We start from the raw sequence: 18,666 nt of genomic DNA on the forward strand, positions 1-18,666 counted from the left end.
TACTATTATTTGAGAAAATGCAATCTTCATGCAAGAAAAAAAAGCCAGCATACAACCCCTGCAAAACTTAAATAAATAGTCGGTCTCTTATTCAATGTCGTGTGTTATAATTCAGTAAAACCTTCCAATACCACCACAGCCAAAAGTGTGTGTGTGTGTGTGTGTGTGTGTGTGTGTGAGAGAGTGATTTAGATTTTTATCTATCTGTCTTCAGTGTCTGAGTGGAAATCGACAACTGCAATAAGTCTTTGCCAGAGTTAGAAATGTGTGTGTGTGTGTGCTTTGGATTTTTAACGTAGCTTTAACAATTTTTCAGTCATATCGCTACGATGTCTGCAGTGTGACAGTTTATAGTGATGTCTAGCACTGGGGCATCATGCCGCAGACATGTAGTATGATGTCCTAACACTAACCTCTTAATGCTGAGCGCCAAGCGAGGCAGCTGTTAGTACCATTTTTGTAAATCTTTCATATGACTCAGCCGGGATTCGAACCCGCGACCTCCCGCATCCGAGGCGGACGCTCTTGCCACTAGGCCAGAAAGAACAATAATAGCACTACAACTGCTACTACTACTACTGCTACTACTAATTCTACTTATTATTATTATTATTATTATTATTGTTGTTGTTGTTGTTGTTGATGATGATGATTCGCGGAACTTTACAACTGGACTGTCTTTCGCACTTTCATGCAAATCAAAATTGTTACAATAGCAAAATGACGCATCCATCTCTTTAGAATTTTTTTTAAAGCAGTACAACTACAAAAATTTATTTTTATCGATGTCATGCCACCTTTCAGCTTCCTGTGAATGCATAATAGGGTTGGGGGTGGGCGGAAGCGTTGAAAACAGCAGTTTTAAAGCAAATTGTATATTCGAAACGGAAACTGAATTTTAATTTGCCTCATATAGGTTGATTTTATTTGCTCAATGGACATTCTTCTTTGGTTAGACATGGATTTTACAGTGTCTGCGCAAATGCATCAGACACATTACAGTGTCGACTCAAATATACAATTGTACACATTTTTAACAATAATGTAAGCAGTTATTATCAGTGGCGACACTTCATGGGGGACTGTTTTGTAAATATGCATACATTTGAATCTAAATTTGTTTTTTTTTTTTTTCTCTCCGATTCAAAATGTCGAAAAATCTTGAAAGTAAGATTTGTTCTATGCAAAATGGCCGAAAATCGCGTTGAATGGCGGTCAAGTTTATGAGTACTTAGGGGTTTTCCCGTCAATCAACAGAGCATGATTATGAGAAGTATGGTGACATGATGAGTCCTCAGTAGTGTTGTCTGAGTTTATGAGCACTTAGGGGTTTTCCCGTCAATCAACAGAGCATGATTATGAGAAGTATGGTGACGTGATGAGTCCTCAGTGGTGTTGTCTGAGTTTATGAGTACTTAGGGGTTTTCCCGTCAATCAACAGAGCATGATTATGAGAAGTATGGTGACATGATGAGTCCTCAGTGGTGTTGTCTGAGTTTATGAGTACTTAGGGGTTTTCCCGTCAATCAACAGAGCATGATTATGAGAAGTATGGTGACGTGATGAGTCCTCAGTGGTGTTGTCTGAGACTTAAAAAGCAGGTAGACCATAAGATGATTTTATGTTAATTTCTGTGGTAATAGAAGACTAGTTACTGATGTTGCCGATGGCATGAAATTGTTTTACTAACATATTCTCCAAACAATCTCTCTCTCTCTCTCTCTCTCTCTCTCTCTCTCTCTCTCTCTCTCAGACACAACTGCATGCATGAACCGAAATTTTTTCCTGAACTCCGTATTCCACATTTTTGGAATATGTACTGTACCGGCGAGGCAAGCTATACTTAACATTCAAGCGAATTTCCTGTTGGTACATTATCAGCACAAATCTTTCATATCCGTATCCATATGTAAGCGTGAAAGAGAAGACAAATCTGTTATATTTGGATCGATTTTTCAGAAATGAAAAACACCATATCAACTTTTTATTATGTGATATTTCACTAGTGTTCTCGCTTTGGCTTTTTTAAAAAAAAACAAAAAAAAAAAAAAACTCCTATCGTTTCTACGACGAACCCAAATACTGGATAATGTATGCGGAGAAGGTCGACGAGTTCAAAATTTTCCAACAGATCATGACATGCTTATATTTTCCAACAGATCATGACATGCTTATATTTTCCAACAGATCATGACATGACTGTTTGTACTCAACAGCTGACTGCGATATGGCAATAATGTTTCTATTTCAGATGCTAAATCTTAACACAACGATATACATGCAATGTTTCAGTCTTACGTGATGTACTTCAGAATACGCTTACGAAACAGACAAGTTTATAGACAATACCTATAAATTCGTCATGTCTTAAAATGAAATCTGGGTCAACTGCAAGTGACTCATGGCAGATGTTATTTATCATGAACTCTTTGAGTGTTTGTATACAACAGTCAACTTGGTTTTGTGTAAACAGTTAGCAACGTTCCAGAGGAAGAACGCATTCTACAGTCTTATAAATATCAAAACAACTTTAACTGATATCGATTACAAATTTAATGTTAATTTAGAACTTGACTGAATTGAAAACTTATTTTTAGCCAGAATCACAATGAACTACGACCTACAATGAATATTGAATGTCCCACGCGTAATGGAGCTGAGAAGGTCATGGTTAATAGTTTCTAGTTTAGCAAAAGGTCACATGTATCCATGTACGGAAGCCAGTTACTACCATAGAGGAAAATAAATATAGAGATCGCGATATCTCGCGATTGTCGTTTGACGTACATGTTTGACTTTGATTTATAAACAGTGTTGAGTAATTTGAGAAGAAAATTATTCAGATTTTTTTGAAAATGTTTTATTGTGTAGGTTTTAAATTCTTATGCAATCATGTGCACGTGTATTATTGTGTAGGTTTTAAATTATTATGCAATCGTGTGCACGTGTATTATTGCGTAGGTTTAAATTCTTATGCAATCTTGTGCACGTATATTATTGTTTAGGTTTTAAATTCTTATGCAGTCGTGTGCACGTGTATTATTGTGTAGGTTTTTAATTCTTATGCAATCGTGTGCACGTGTATTATTGTGTAGGTTTTTAATTATTATGCAATCTTGTGTACGTGTATTACTGTGTAGGTTTTAGATTCTTATGCAATCGTGTACACGTGTATTACTGTGTAGGTTTTAAATTATTATGCAATCGTGTGCACGTGTATTATTATGTAGATTTTAAATTCTTATGCAATCGTGTGCACGTGTATTATTGCGTATGTTTTAAATTCTTATGCAGTCGTGTGCACGTGTATTATTGCTTAGGTTTTAAATTCTTATGCAGTCGTGTGCACGTGTTAGAGGCCGACCGAAACAAAATTTCTGGTTTCGACCGAAAACGAAACCAGACCGAAAGTTATAAATTGACTTTTGGCCGAAACCGAAGCCAAAACCGAAAGTTTAACTACACCTTCGGCCGAAACCGAAACCGAAAGATAAACCGAAGTTGCCGAACACAAGATTTATTAAATAGGCCTGGGTCATGATCACTGCTACACTTCAACAACTGAGTAGGGTAACATGTCGACAACGATCAAGTCCATGATGCACTTATAAATTTGCTGAACTGCAACGTGGTCATCAGGCCAGACCATTCTGCTCTCGACCATTGATGTCAAGGACGTCTGCACAAAATTCGGTAATGCATGTTTAGTCGCTTTCTCTTCCATCGTCATCTTTTTCGAGGCACGCGCTGCTCCGTCGTTCATGGACCTCTTGAGATACGTACCATGGAGCTCCTTGTGGCAGCTGACCAGATGACCTTTCAAGCCTGAAACTGTATGAAGTCTTGGTTTATCGCTGCCAAGTGATAACAGTTTGTTGCATTCTTTGGACTGCACCTTGCTTGCATCAGAATCGATTTTTTTGAAGTAATCCCACATTGCATTTTTCGACATTCTTTGCGGCGATTAACTAATCCGTTTATTATTAACTTCAATTTTCTACTAAACACAGATTAATTCGCTACAGTTTAACTAACTGAAATTACTAATATTGTCAGAGTTCGGAATCTCTGTATTCAACACGCGAGTAGACTGAAATGCAGGAGTGCCTAGAATTGCCTAGCACCGACTGACCGGCCGACAAGCAGAGTAATAGACCCAGCACTAGCGTTGCATTCTGAAAGTTAAAATAGATATTCGGCTGATGACCGAAAGTCAATATCAGTTTCGGCCGAAACCGAAAGCAAACCGAAAGCTAACTTTTTGGCTTGGGCCGAAACAGAAAGTATGCCGAAAGAGGCCATTTGCCAACTTTCGGCGCCGAAACCGAAACCGAAATCGAATTTCGGTCGGCCTCTAGCACGTGTATTATTGTTTAGGTTTTAAATTCTTATGCAATCGTGTGCACGTGTATTATTGTGTAGGCTTTAAATTATTATGCAGTCGTATGCACGTGTATTATTGTGTTGGTTTTAAATTCTTATGCAGTCGTGTGCACGTATATTTTGAAGCGTTAGCTTCCAAAAAATGGGGATGCCATGGATCGAAACAATTTGTGTAGATTTCTTGTCTGAATAATTTTTTATTTAAAAAAAAATAAGCCCTATAATACAAGCAACATTTAACTCACTCAAATTTTAATATATGAACTAAATATGAGCAACTCACCAGCGATTATATTTATGACATGACGTTGCTTGAGTGGAAACTACTCTGGTTTCATTCTATACGAAAAAAAAGCATGCAAAAGATACGTTTGATGAAAAGAAAGTGTATTGAATTACTTTCGCAGCGACACGACATCGATGTGCATATGTAAGGACATTTTTATCAAATTCTGAAACACATTTCTGCAGACATTTTACTTTTCTGTCAGCGACGGAAATAGTGGAATGTTTGTCATCAACGTTGAGATCCTGTGTTAATTTTTGGGTGGGTGTGGAGTGGTGATATTAAGTTTCTGCAAGACATTTACAGAAGTTACTGTCGAAACACGCGCGGCCTTTCCGTCACTGATTTGAAAACACGTCAGAAATGCTTCCGTAACCATCATTTTTTCATTTTTTTTTTGGGGGGGGGGGCTGTTTCGATCCATGGAAGTATTTCCGAGTACATTTTTCCAAATCGATCACTTCCATTTAGGCATTAATGGATTGCGGACTACTTGAAAGGACGACTTTCCTTCGAAATTAAAGAGCCTGACAACGTCCAAGAACTGCTTACCTCCGAAACTGAAGAGTTTTGTTTACTGCAGTGCTCAAATGAGAATTGTTAATTTTACGTTTTATATAAATGTATGCTAACACATTTTTACGAAGAATTTTAATTGATAGCAATTATAGCCATTGTAAGCGACCCACGGTCCACTTTGTAGAAACCTTACACAAAGTCCCCTCTTCTTGCAAGAGGTTTGTGGGTTGGCGGATTGTACCTTCTTTCAAGGTGTCCGCTTAATTTGGTTCTCGTTATCTAGAGGTTGACCACCATCGATGTTATTGCCCGGTTCGAGTAAATATAAATATAAGTGGTGAAAACTTATACGTGGAATAGATAGAGTTCTGAGCAGAGATATAGAACTGACTCACACGAGCCCCCGTACATATAAACAACAATTTGATCAATTACATAAAACAACCGTGAGAATTCATTACATCAGGAATATACTCTGCTTTAAGAAATAAAACTCTCACCGAATTACAAAACACAAATATATTTAAATAAAGTAGCCGATCTGTTTTACTGATATAATTAGTTCATCACAGGATCGAGTGAACAATCGAAGTCAATGCCTCATACAATTGCATAACCTGCTTCCACTGTAGCTGTTCTTCAACTTCCCTCGGTCTTGCCTCTTTCGTTCCTCACTCTGTGTTTGGCACGTAGATTCACAGATACCTGGATCTCAGGATAATACGTCTCACTATACGTCTCAGGATACGTCTCAGAATACGTCTCTGAGATAATCCGTCACAGGATACGTCTCAGAATACGTCTCAGACAGAATACGTCGCAGGATCTGTTTTCTTCCTTTTAAATAATATAAATAGAGACAACCTCAATTTTATCTTGTTTATGATAACAGGGTTTGCATTATCCCCCTCTCGTTATCAGATCTTACTATCGGTGCTAAACAGATGCTAAGGTTATCAGTCGGCTCCACATGTCATATAAGGACCCTATTTAGTCTAATGGCTAATTCGTCACGCATTAACACCACACGAGGCATAACGGTTCCGAGCTAAGCTCAGTTTACACAAGTGAATGAATGGAATACATTATATGCCTTACTACGTCATGTTCGGCGAATACACACTCAACCTTAATCATACGCGAAATCTTCTAAATTCGGGGTATTCACACGGATACTCGTAACTCGTATTAACTAATGTAATGCATGAAATTCTTAGAGCCTACGTCTTTTGCAAACAAGACGACAATTTAAACAATTCGTCAAACTTATCTAAAGATTAATGTACGACTTCCTATGCATAAACTCAACACAGTTATACTTCATAAAGCAAATTGATATACGAATGTAGCAAATAGATTCATGCGAATATAAGTAAATAAATTCAGCAAAGCATTATATATGGGCATCAACAAATCACATGGAATTGTCACAAATACATTTGAGCTTTCAGCGTTCCTCGCTTCTACCGCCAAATTTGTTCATCGGTTTTTCCTCGACAACAGTCCTCCTGGACAACAGTTTTACAAGAGAATTTCTCCTAAATTTACTTTCGAAGTATTCTTACACTTACTTTCTCTTGCAGAAAAGCTTAGACTAATTAAAATTTTCGATGTGGCGATATTAAAACTAGGAAACTTAGTGTGGGGAAACACGCCCCTTATTTAGGATTAAATATATTTGCCGCCTTTTTATAACTAGGCGCCAAATCTGGGGTCTTTAGGTATGTTGTTGCTCGCGAGAATATACAGAGATAAAATAAACTCAGTTTTCAGCTATAATAGACCATCATCCCCCGTGATTTAATAGGGTCGATTTGCAGTTGATGTCAGTCACTCACGAGTCTATTTAATTAATTTGATCAAACACAGTGTTATTTTCAATTTTACATGAGACTGCTTAAATGAAAAAATTAAAAAATTGAAGGTATCTGGCTCACCTGAAGATACAGAACTAGAATTTCAAAATTGTGCGCAATTCAACTAGCCGTCCTGTTATTCTGATCGAACAAATTTCATCGTATGATCGAGTGACAGATAAAATTCAGGATGCCTGCATAACAGCCTCATAGGGTACTTTTAGTCTTTTCCAGATCAGTGTTGGTGATTGGTCGGTGTATCCGTATTTCTTTGTTTCTTCTCTCTCTCTCTCTCTCTCTCTCTCTCTCGTGGTCATCAACTTCTTGGTTGGAGACTGCTCTTTTTTCTTTCCCACTGTGCAATAGAGTATCGAGATATCTCCTTGTGTATTATTCGAGATTTTCACCTCCCTATGCTGCTGAATCTATCTCTCTTTTTTGTGTCCTCAGCTTCAAGACTTCGACACGCCTCGCTCTGGTCGACCTAACAAGAAATGCATATTATTTCTCAGAGGTAAGTTCTGGCCCACCTCATAAACCTCGACTGATTAATTTCACGAGGGGAACTATATTAGAGACCTGAATTCATATGAGAACACACACCCTCTCATTTATCTTAGCCAATTGTATCACTATTTTAACCGCCAAACTTCTTATCACTCTCATATAAGTTGGAAAAACCTCTCCAGTCCGCCTTTACTATTAAACATTCTGCAAAATATAATTTTATGATACGTTTCAAATAGACTACAACCTAATACAATTGTCTCTGGTTCATTTTAACTCTGGACATTTTACCGCTAAAATTCAATTCATGCCCTAAATAGATGTTAATTGTAGCTAGCTACCACGTTTATCGGCAAGGTAACGTCAATCTTAACGTTTACGTGTCACGCTAACAACGAAAGAATTGTTTGCATTCATTTGTCTTGAATATTATATGACTAGTTTATTATAAGAATTCCATACATTATTTCCTTGCAAAGAATTTCGTGAGATAATTATGTGGATTTATTTGTCTTAAATGCCATGAATCATATATGCTAAGAAATGAGTAGTCCTGTGTCATAGGATGTTCACACGATGGATTGTTAGTTAGCAAATAAGGTAATTAAGACAAGAAGTGAATTTCGATGGTTCCTTTGTATAATTAAGACAGAAGTGAATTTCGCTGGCTCCTTTGTATAATTAAGCTGTAAATTCTTTTAACCGAGAGATCGTTGGCTTTAGTTTCTGAAGTGGAGAGGAGATTATTTTCGATCCCAGAAGTAAAATCCGGACAAATACTTAGGCTGCCTATTTATTTATTTTAAAATGAAAATATCTCCATATGTACACCCATAAAATGGGCAAACAGACGAGATAACCGATACCACGGTTGATGACATGAAAAGGCTAGTTGAAAGAAGGAGAGTGGAGCAAAAGGAATACGTCGATTTTAACATGTCAACAATGTTAAATTTGGAGTGACAGGCAAGCAAGCATGCTATGCAGACATGTTGGACAACTGAATGCGATCGCACACTCGATTTCATGATGAAATTGGTCTTATCGGTATGAACAAGAACGGCTGACTAATTACATTTTTATAAACTTTATAAATATTTCTAAGAGAATTGGATCCTTCAAATGTCATGTTTAATTTCATTTTGTTAATACAATTGAAAAAATTCTTATATTCTGCATACGGGGGCTCGTGTTCTTTTATTCTGTATCATTGCTCAGATCTATATTTATTGCATCCATTAATTATACATTTTATTTTATTATTTACACGATTTCGGGCAATAGCTCCATGGTCAATTATCCTCTAGAGAATGATAACCGCCACCACCACGTAACTTTGACTCTCACCGGCAGTGCCGGATTGCCAAATAGGCAGAGTATGCATTGGCCTAGGGGACCGGCTACAACGGATCAAAATAAGATTCAGCACATAATTGCGAGGACAAGCGATGCCTAATTTGCAGTGTTCGAAGTTCGACAAAATGAGTTAGTTTTTCAGTTAATCAGAAGTTAAAGTGTCCAACTAAAATAACATCTATCTCCTGACTTGCAAAAGCTGTGCCTCTCAATATCTCTCAATAGTTGATATCAGAAAACGAATGAATAACCACAGAGTCACATTCGCAGAAACTTGTAAACTACAACAGCTCAAGAAAGGTATTATCGATTGAAACTAACCGATATAGAACGTAGGCAATTTGGCCTACGTGAACAAAGTCTAACCCTCCCAGGGCAGTCTTATTAAAATCTAGTCAGGTATCAGTTTATCACTTTTTGCGATATTATTTTCCCAAGTTATTGTTTCTTAAATGTTTCGATGAATTATTATTAGTAGTAGTAATAGAAGTAGTAGTAGTAGTAATACATTACTTGTTCATTTTCCCGCTACAACGGTGTTATAACATATTTCTTTTAGGACTTCCAAGGATAACTTTACCGGGATAGAATTTCCTTTTGTAAAAATTGTAGATGGCTTTAATTTCGCCATGTATGACACTGCAATTTCAGACCGATAAACATGATCACTCCATCCTTGATTCTTGTTAGAAAACGACGTTAATCTGAGAAGAGCATATAATAGGCACGTGGTTTACCCATTTTAGGATCATTTTTCACGTCTTCTTTCTATCTTTCATTATTCAACCCGAGTTTCTTGATTCTCGCTGTGTTTCGTTCGGGTTCAAATGGACACACAAATACCAAGTAAGGGTCCAACAACTTTATGTAAAATAAAGTTAAAATCTCCACAAAAGCCAAAAACCACGTTACTTACAGCACAAGCCAAGCTAAATAACTGCATGCTCTTCAACACTGATCTTGTTTTAGTAGGGGTTAAAGATAAGGGATTTTAAGTATTTTAACATTTGTGCCTTGTCTAAGGGTATGAACTGGTCCAGGCTAAAGTTAGCCATGGGAAGATAAACAACAGAACCGAACTCGTTGACAGTCTCTGGTATAAAATATCCAGAATTCTGGGATTAATGTTCTGGCCAGCTGTCACTACTAACACCTAGAATCTGATGCAGGCACTGAGAGTGAAATCATTCTGATAACACCTTCCTTTTTAAGAGGAAACTGTGTTTTCGATACAATATTTTTTTAATCAATTTGCTGGCTTGGTACATCAAAGAATTAAAAAAAACCTTGCATCAATCTTATATTACTACTAAAATGCACACCGCTTAGAGTCACTACTTTTAACTTCTGTAAAAGAGTCTTGAATTCCATCAGTGACCATCCAGAATAGGGGAAATCCAAACAAATTGGTTACCGTCTATATTCACATAAATTCTTTATGATTCCAAAAACAGAACACACTGAAGTTCTAAAAATTCAGGAATGCTGAGCTATTCCAGTAGGTTTCCCAGCGCCTTTGAAGTGTACTAAGCACGCCAGTATCTTATGTCGTTTAATTCCTATATACTTCAGTTACATGCGCGATAATCCATCTGCATTCTCGTGTTGTTTACCGCTACTGTGCTTTATAATATAATTATAAGGCTGGAGTGCCAAACACTTTTTAAGTGGTCGCTGATTCTTGCTTCGCATTTGATTTAAGCATGTCAGTGGAATGTGGTCAGTCACGATTTCAAATGTTGTCCCTGCCAGGTAATACCTAAACGAATCAATCACCCACACGATCGCAAGATGTTCCCTCTTGATAGCTATGTATTTCTACTCTCGCGGAAGAAGTTTCCGGCTACGATAGGCTACTGCGTGTTCTGCACCATCCACTGTCTAGCTTAGAACATCCTGAAATTCCTTGCCAAGATTTTAATATCGTCTCTGCTCCTTCGACACGTTGACCCCGAGCTTAACACCAGCGTCGCCTTCGCCTGCTCTTGGAGGAAAATCAATATCCACATATTCGTTCTCGTCTCGTTGGCAGCAACACTGTACGCTTGTATCCACGCAGTAATTTTACATGATAGGTTACCGTACCGCGCCTACCGGGTATAGATACCCGGTAGTTAACATCGTTTACCTTTCGGACCACACGATAATGTCCCTGCCATTGTGCCTTCATCTTGGACGAACTTGATGGCAAGAAAATAAGGACTAAATTCTTTTGTTTTCACGTGACGATCATACAATGCCTTGATTTTCCATTGGCGATTCAACTGTTTATCTTCGAGAAGAGATCCGATGCTAGCCAGCTTCTCATGCAGGTTCACGATATGTTCCACAGCCGACTTCTCCCTGGCATCCTTTTCTCCTATTAATAAAGCCTCGTAAATTCGCCATTGGGCCGCTACTCGGCCAACCATGCAACACCAATGGGTCTTTCTCAAAGTGTGCGAATCCAGTTTCCTCATGTGTGACTTCGCGGTATGCAGACAACAAATATGGTAGCATCTCATCCCATTCATTATGTCTGTACAGAACTACCGCAACACTGACTTCAACGCCCCCTTAAAACATTCTACCTTTCCATTTGCTTGTAGGTGATAAGACTTTGTTGTAACTCCACGGATACCCACTAGCTTATACAACTGTTTCAATAAGGTACTAGTGAAGCTGGTCCATTTCTCTGTTAATATGACATTTGGAAAATCAACACGGCTAAACAGCCCAACCAGTGTTCTAGCTACACTCGTTGTCTCCATATCCTTGAGAGAAAACGCTTCGGGATATCTCGTTTCATCATCAACTACTGCCAGAATGTATTTATGTCTAGACTTCGTTCTAGATAACGGTCTTACAATATCCATTGCAATTTTTATGAACGGTTCTGTTATCACCGGTGGGCAAACCATTGGTGCTTTCCCATCCGCAGCCCGTTTTACTGTCATCTGACAATCATGACACGATGTACAATATCCTTTTACATCTGAAAACATTCCAGGCCAAAAGAACACTTGGAGAATCCTTTCTTTTGTTTTCTCCAAATCAAAATTAACTGCAAGGGGTCGATCGTGTGCCAGCTCTATTACCATTTTTCGTAATCTTGCTGATACAAACATTTGCTCCCCTCCACGCGAACCAACACCAGATTGCCATTTCCGCCGCAAAATATAATTCTCCCAGAAGAATGCCGTTGGCTCCTCAGCCTCTTCACAACCAGCAAAGGACTTCTCTCTAATACTTTGCAGTGAAATATCACGCAGTTTATAGTTTCAATAAGATGTCTGTAGTCACTACCGAACGTTTGTCAACTTCAGTGTCATCACACTGATCCCTCACTGCTTTCTCGATGCTGTTGTTGGCAACTTCATACTTATGCTCATCCTCACATCGGCAAGTATTTTCCACAGTGCTATCTTCGTTGAGTCCTTTTAAAATCGACCTCGTCACAGCAAATACCCTTTCTTTCCAAGGATATCAAACCCCAATAGATCCTCAGCGTCTAAATTTGAGACAAGCGCCACTTGCGCAAGTCCCTTATAACGCGGAGTGTCGATATGTACCACAGCCAACTGTGCGGCAAATGGCTGATCCACTGCTGTGTATAATGTAACGTTGTGCCCCTCCAGCTTACAACTCTCGTCAACGAGATCTTCTCGTTATCAAGGTCACATCTGAGCCAGTGTCCTTCACAAACATGATCTCGCGCACATTTACACATCCTGTTTCCGACGTAAGCCTTTTACCATTTGTTGGCTTAACAAAACAAGTTGCTGGGTTGCCACGATGTTTCATATCATCTGTTGAACAATACCTTTTAATATGTCCCCATTGCTTGCATCAATAACGATGTCTTTTCTTATGTTTGGACTGGTCATTCGTCGATGTTAATTTCTCTTGCTCCTGTAAGTTCTGAATATTCGTCTTGTTACTATTCAGATTTATATTTTCACGAAACTTATTCTTTTGCCCTTGCTGTTGTACAGTGGTGGGAATGTAATCTTCTGCAGCCTCTACAACTGGACTAGAACCCTTGTTCCTCCTACACCACTGTGCCTGATCTTGTGGCAGGGCTTTCAAGAAAAGTTCCTCACGAAAACAAATAAATGAGACTCGCATGGAAAGCGACATAAAAGTATAATTCTTCCATACAGTTGTACGTAATTTTCCACGACTCGTGCAAACGAGAGATAGAGAGAGTAGTTGTTTTTGAGACGTTTATCTTGAACGACTGAGCCAATTTACTCCAACCATGTTAAACGTTTCTCTTTCGACATATCCTATTCAAGGGTGCATCCATGGGGAAGTGGTGGGTGAGGAAGGGCGAGTCAGCACTCAACCCCTTCAAAAAAATAGCGTGCGTGAAAATAAAGGAACATTTTCTAGAGTAATTGGTTTTTGCTGTTGTTGTCGTTATTGTTAGAGGGTTAAAATTATACCCTGGAAAAACTTAAAATCCATGTGCTTCGTCGCTTGGGCCTCCGTCAGTAATTTCACCCCAAAAGACCTTTTCACTATTTATATACGCTTCTTCCTATAATCCACTCACCCAAGAAACGATATTCCTGGATTAGCCCGGTGACCAAACTTGCATCCGAAGTGGCTCTCCAAGCAACAACGTGGCTTCTATCTCAACATGGACGTTAAATTTATTTCAGACGTCTCCAAAAAGGGTTCATAAATCGTACTAAAATAATTGAAGGATATTTAGTTAGTATATGCTCGACCAAAATTATTTCAGTTGTGTTCTCCCTAACAACTGCGCGTCGTTTAAAGCACACTAAGAATTTTCCTTACGACATGTTTTGCAGCGATAAAACCATGCTACTTTTGACCCCAAGGTCACAGGGGTGAGCGAATGTGTCGCAATATACATGTTCTTTGTTTCGTAATGAGACAAGCCGTTTAGGAATATATTTCATCAAGAACATAAACTATTTCTGGATTTGGGAAGTATCAGCAATACCACTTTTCAGCCTTAACCTAAACATTCTCTGTTCTCCGTAACAAATTACAGGCGCCACCAAAGAACAATGCCCCCGAGTGCGTCCGTAGGGATGCCGTTAAAGAACACTGACCGTAGGCACCTCGAACCAACTACTGTTTGTGCATACAAAATCTTGTCCCAAAAATGTGGTATCGTATCTGTGTGAAAATCTTCGACAGGAATTAACAACACTGATCTCCTTATATGACATACGCAGATGATGAAATTGTGCAAAACGGTTTGAGTTTATAAACACTAATGCGGTAAGTTGAGTATTAATGCTGATCTCGTTTCTTTCTAAATACGACAGATCTTCCCATAAGCAGAAATAATTAAATTGATATAAACCTCGCGTTGTTTTGGGGCAGTCATCCGCCATGAAGCGCAACCAAATATTGTTAAGATTATTCATTTGGTACTCTGATTTTACTCAAGTTAAAAGGTTGTTCATTCAAATTTTATTTAACTTCGGGCCACCTTCTTTCGCTATATTTTGAAAATGGCACCTGTTAGTGAAAAATGAGTCCTTATCGCACTACTGGTTAGGTGAGTGAGGAAGGAATAGACATTTCTGAGTCTTTCAGAGCAAAGAGGCGTCATTAATTTATTAAAGTATCTTATTCAAGTTTTGATGTCACATCAAAGTCAGATATATCTCTTTTAACGTTATGCTTTTCTTAGTTAATCCTGTAATTTCTGATTGAAAATTTATGATCAACATTCATTTCAAAAAGTATTTAAAACTAACTACAGTTTGTTAAGCCTTATACATTCCTTTTTCAATGTGTTTAAACTTGATACCCTTGCACACTCCTTGTTCACTGCGTTTAAACTTGAGACCCTTGTACACTCCTTGTTCACTGCGTTTAAACTTGACACTCTTGTGCTCTCCTAGCTCACTGTGTTTTAACTTGACACTCTTGTGCACTCCTTGTTCACTGCGTTTAAACTTGATACTCTTGTGCACACCTTGTTCACTGCGTTTAAACTCTATACTCTTGTGCACTCCTTATTTACTGTGTTTAAACTTAATACTCTTGTGCACTCCTTATTTACTGTGTTTAAACCTGACACTCTTGTGCACTCCTTGTTCACTGCGTTTAAACTTGATACTCTTGTGCACTCCTTGTTCACTGCGTTTAAACTTGATACTCTTGTGCACTCCTTATTTACTGTGTTTAAACTTGATACTCTTGTGCACTCCTTATTTACTGTGTTTAAACTTGATACTCTTGTGCACTCCTTATTTACTGTGTTTAAACCTGACACTCTTGAGCACTCCTTGTTCACTGCGTTTAAACTTGATACTCTTGTGCACTCCTTATTCACTGTGTTTAAACCTGACACTCTTGTGCACTCCTTGTGCACTGTGTTTTAACTTGACGCTCTTGTGCACTCCTTGTTCACTGTGTTTTAACTTGACGCTCTTGTGCACTCCTTGTTCACTGCGTTTACACTTGACCTGCACTAATAGTTTACTGCTTTATGTATATCCTCTTAGTTATAGCAAGGCGCTTGTTTATATGTAGTCATGAGCAGTTTACTGGATGAACCAAAAAATTACTATGGAAACTGTTGGTCTATCATTACATAAGTTTACGTTAAATATCACAATAAAACATTATTGGGAAAAACAGTACCAAGAAGGTCTTATTGTGTATAAATATAATATTCTTTTATATAATTTAATTGTATTTTAACGCAATAGATCAGGTAAATATTATAAATAAATCAATAAATAAAAGGTCAACTTTGAGTTATGAACGTGTCTTTAATGTCTTGTCGTCTTTGAGATGATTAGAGAGGTGTTACTGATTTACTTAATAATTATTTTATTTCACCATTCAGAAAACGATACAAGAAAGTCATTGTGATAAAATAGGTTTCGATATATGAATAAAAAAGTATGAACTTAATTTAATGTTATATTTTCTAAATCGTGATAAAACAAATTGCGGTGTGACAGTGAGTGAGCATTGTAAAGATTACAATTATTAAGATATTTTGGCATTGGCTTCCGAGTATGTTTAAAATGCATTGTGAAATGGAGAAATTTCCAGAATGACCAATTGACTGTTCTCTACCTGGCCCCTCTCAACCACAGCATGCACAGTGCAGTGAACATTTTCAGTTATACCTGTCGACGTCTTTTAAATTAATACTAAATTTGTTCATGAACGTGGCATGAAGTCATCGATGTCGACCTTTTGAGCTTTGATTCTACTGATATTGGAATTTCGCACGAAAGAATTGAATAAAATCAATGTTTAACTGCAGCTAAGGTTTAATGGACAGGAGGTTGAAGAGGCGAAGAAGTATAAAACCTCACTATATGGGCTCCAAAATGACAACCAATAGAGATGCAGAAGAATACGTGAGCGCAAGAATTTCCAAGGCCAGCCAAACATTTACATCATTCAGGATTACATGGATGGACATGAGCATCAGCATGAAAACTAAGATCAGGCTTTTCAAGAGCAATATCCTGATATCCTACTATACAGAGCGGAAGTAGTAAAAGAAGAAGGGGTTTCTACTCCTTTTGCGTTTTTGTTTGAAACTATACTTGCAGCAACGATCAAAATTATTATTTTCGAATGTTAAAAAAAGAACACTTTTTACCCTCCTTTAAAGGGCTCTGGATATTAAATGTGCTTTTGTAAGGATGTCATTCAGAGTATAGTGTCTAACAAAAAAAGGCAAAAAATAAGTAGAAACTCCTCCTTCTATTACTACTGTATTATGCTATCTCCATTGCCGCTTATTCTTGACGTGAGATTCTTAATGTCTCAGCCTTTGCTATTATATACGACTGACCATTATGTGACAGAATAAATGTAGATTAATTTTACAGCTGATAAGAGTACCAGGCTCCAGCATCTTAATAAAATTTCCATGAGATACATTTGTTTTATCAATAAAACATTTTTTTATATCATCATCAATCGTGATCTTTGTATATTTATGCTGAGAAATACGATCATAAAGATTGTTAATTTTATCAGACAGAACGTTTGTAAAATACGTAAGAGTATCAAAGTACCCAGAGTACTTAGTCATAACCAAAGGCAGCTTAATGTTATTTGTATTCTTGAAATAAGTACCATATGTTTCATTTTCAATCAACATTGTCATATGCTTACCATTTCTAAGAATTCTGTTCATTTTTAATGTGGTTTCTTCTACAGTTATGTTATCCTCCATTATCTTATAAAATTAGCCCTAAATTGCAGATACTCTAGCAATTATCAGCAAAACACAGGCCAGATCTAGCGAAACAAATCATCTCTTCATGCTTTATATTATAGTCTTTTTCATATTTTGATACTCTAGATCGCTAAACATTATATCTTTTACACGAAGTTCTTGCATCAGGTGTAACATATTATACTTCACACCCGTAAGATATGTTCCCAGCTGATTTAAAATTGTGTCGTACGCTGTAAGTGCCAGTTTGCAAGCTATTCTTTTTTGTTTTCATTTCTAGGTTAGAGCTTTTTGCTTTTGCTTGTTGCTGTTAGTGCTATACCAACACCAGAAATGATCAGCATAAAAGGATTTGCTGCACCTCCAGCTGAGGCAACACCATTTGTGGTTAATACCATAGGAACGCATGTTGTAACTTTTATTAGTCTCCCGTAATAACAATATGATCTCTAATTTTTTTTATCAAAATACATATAAAACGAAATAACCTCTTTTTTCTTTCTCTGGTATTATTGTAAGATGTGATTGAAGTCTATTATACTCTTTTTCGCTTCATTATTATAAAAAATATGGTAAATAGCAATGTTGACTCTGCTGTTTGGCTTACGAGAAAGCGAAATCAGCATTTTTGGATTTGCCAAGAAATTTCTGTACTTGTCAAGTACTTCAGATGATCCATCTTTTTATCTACTATCAAGCTCTGGAGCTATGTTATCTAAGTTACTTGTATCAAAAAAAGACAATAATGTCAGCTATATCGTTAACTATGTCATTGTACTTGTTTTCAGATCTTTCAATATAATTAATCACTTTTGAAATTTCTTTTAATGGTAAGTCATTACGTGTCATATGCCTCTTTAGAACTACATATGCTATTCCAAATTGTATTATGTTATAAGTCACAGTACCAAGCGTCGTGTCACTGTGTCTTCCAAGATAATCTACTGTAATGTTTTTAATGTTTTGTATCGCTCTACTGTTAGTATGTTTTCGGCTTCGTTTTCTATAATTTGGCAACGTAATCTTTTTTGATCGATCTGGGTGTATTATATCTCCTTTATCAGTACTAATAGACTTATGTCTGTCGTTCATGTTGTCGAGTTTACTATAAAAATCATTACGTTCATATTAATAGACTTATGTCTGTCACAGAATTAGGCAAAGAAATAACTTGGTTTTGCCTTAGAACTATTCTACTATTTATCGTTGTACATGCGTACAACGTTATCTAGGGTGAATACGTGTTTTTCCAGGTAAGCGACTGTATTAACATGTACCTCGCCAGAGATTACTTGTGATGAAGTAACATTACTAACATGATATGCACGGGTATTCTACCCTGACTTGTGCTCACTCTCCTATGGATTTAAGCAAGATCAATTTCTAAAACCGACACTGGTCGTTTTGGATCACGTCAAGGAGTGTACGCTCTCCATTGTTCTCCAGCCACAGGGGTAAGTGTTAAATTTACATTTTCATTTGATATGCGAAGCTTATTCGGTTTGTAATGTCTTATCGCGTAATAATGCATTTATTACAACGCAGATTTGAACTTTGAATTACAAGTCACTATTAGA

At 37.4% G+C, this 18,666-nt stretch overlaps 1 long non-coding RNA gene across 1 annotated transcript; it reads left to right on the forward strand.

Annotated features, from left to right (window-relative positions):
• The first annotated feature begins 3,552 nt into the window (after nucleotides 1–3,552).
• On the forward strand, nucleotides 3,553–17,614 carry LOC149806296 (uncharacterized). The gene is made up of 3 exons (XR_016423754.1): nucleotides 3,553–3,693; nucleotides 7,495–7,558; nucleotides 17,370–17,614. It is a non-coding gene; the product is annotated as an uncharacterized LOC149806296 (long non-coding RNA).
• Nucleotides 17,615–18,666: the final 1,052 nt, after the last annotated feature.

The sequence above is a fragment of the Sinohyriopsis cumingii genome, chromosome 1, assembly GCF_028554795.1.
Source record: "Sinohyriopsis cumingii isolate HCF-2022 chromosome 1, ASM2855479v2, whole genome shotgun sequence".
In the NCBI taxonomy this organism is placed as follows: Eukaryota; Metazoa; Mollusca; class Bivalvia; order Unionida; family Unionidae; genus Sinohyriopsis; species Sinohyriopsis cumingii.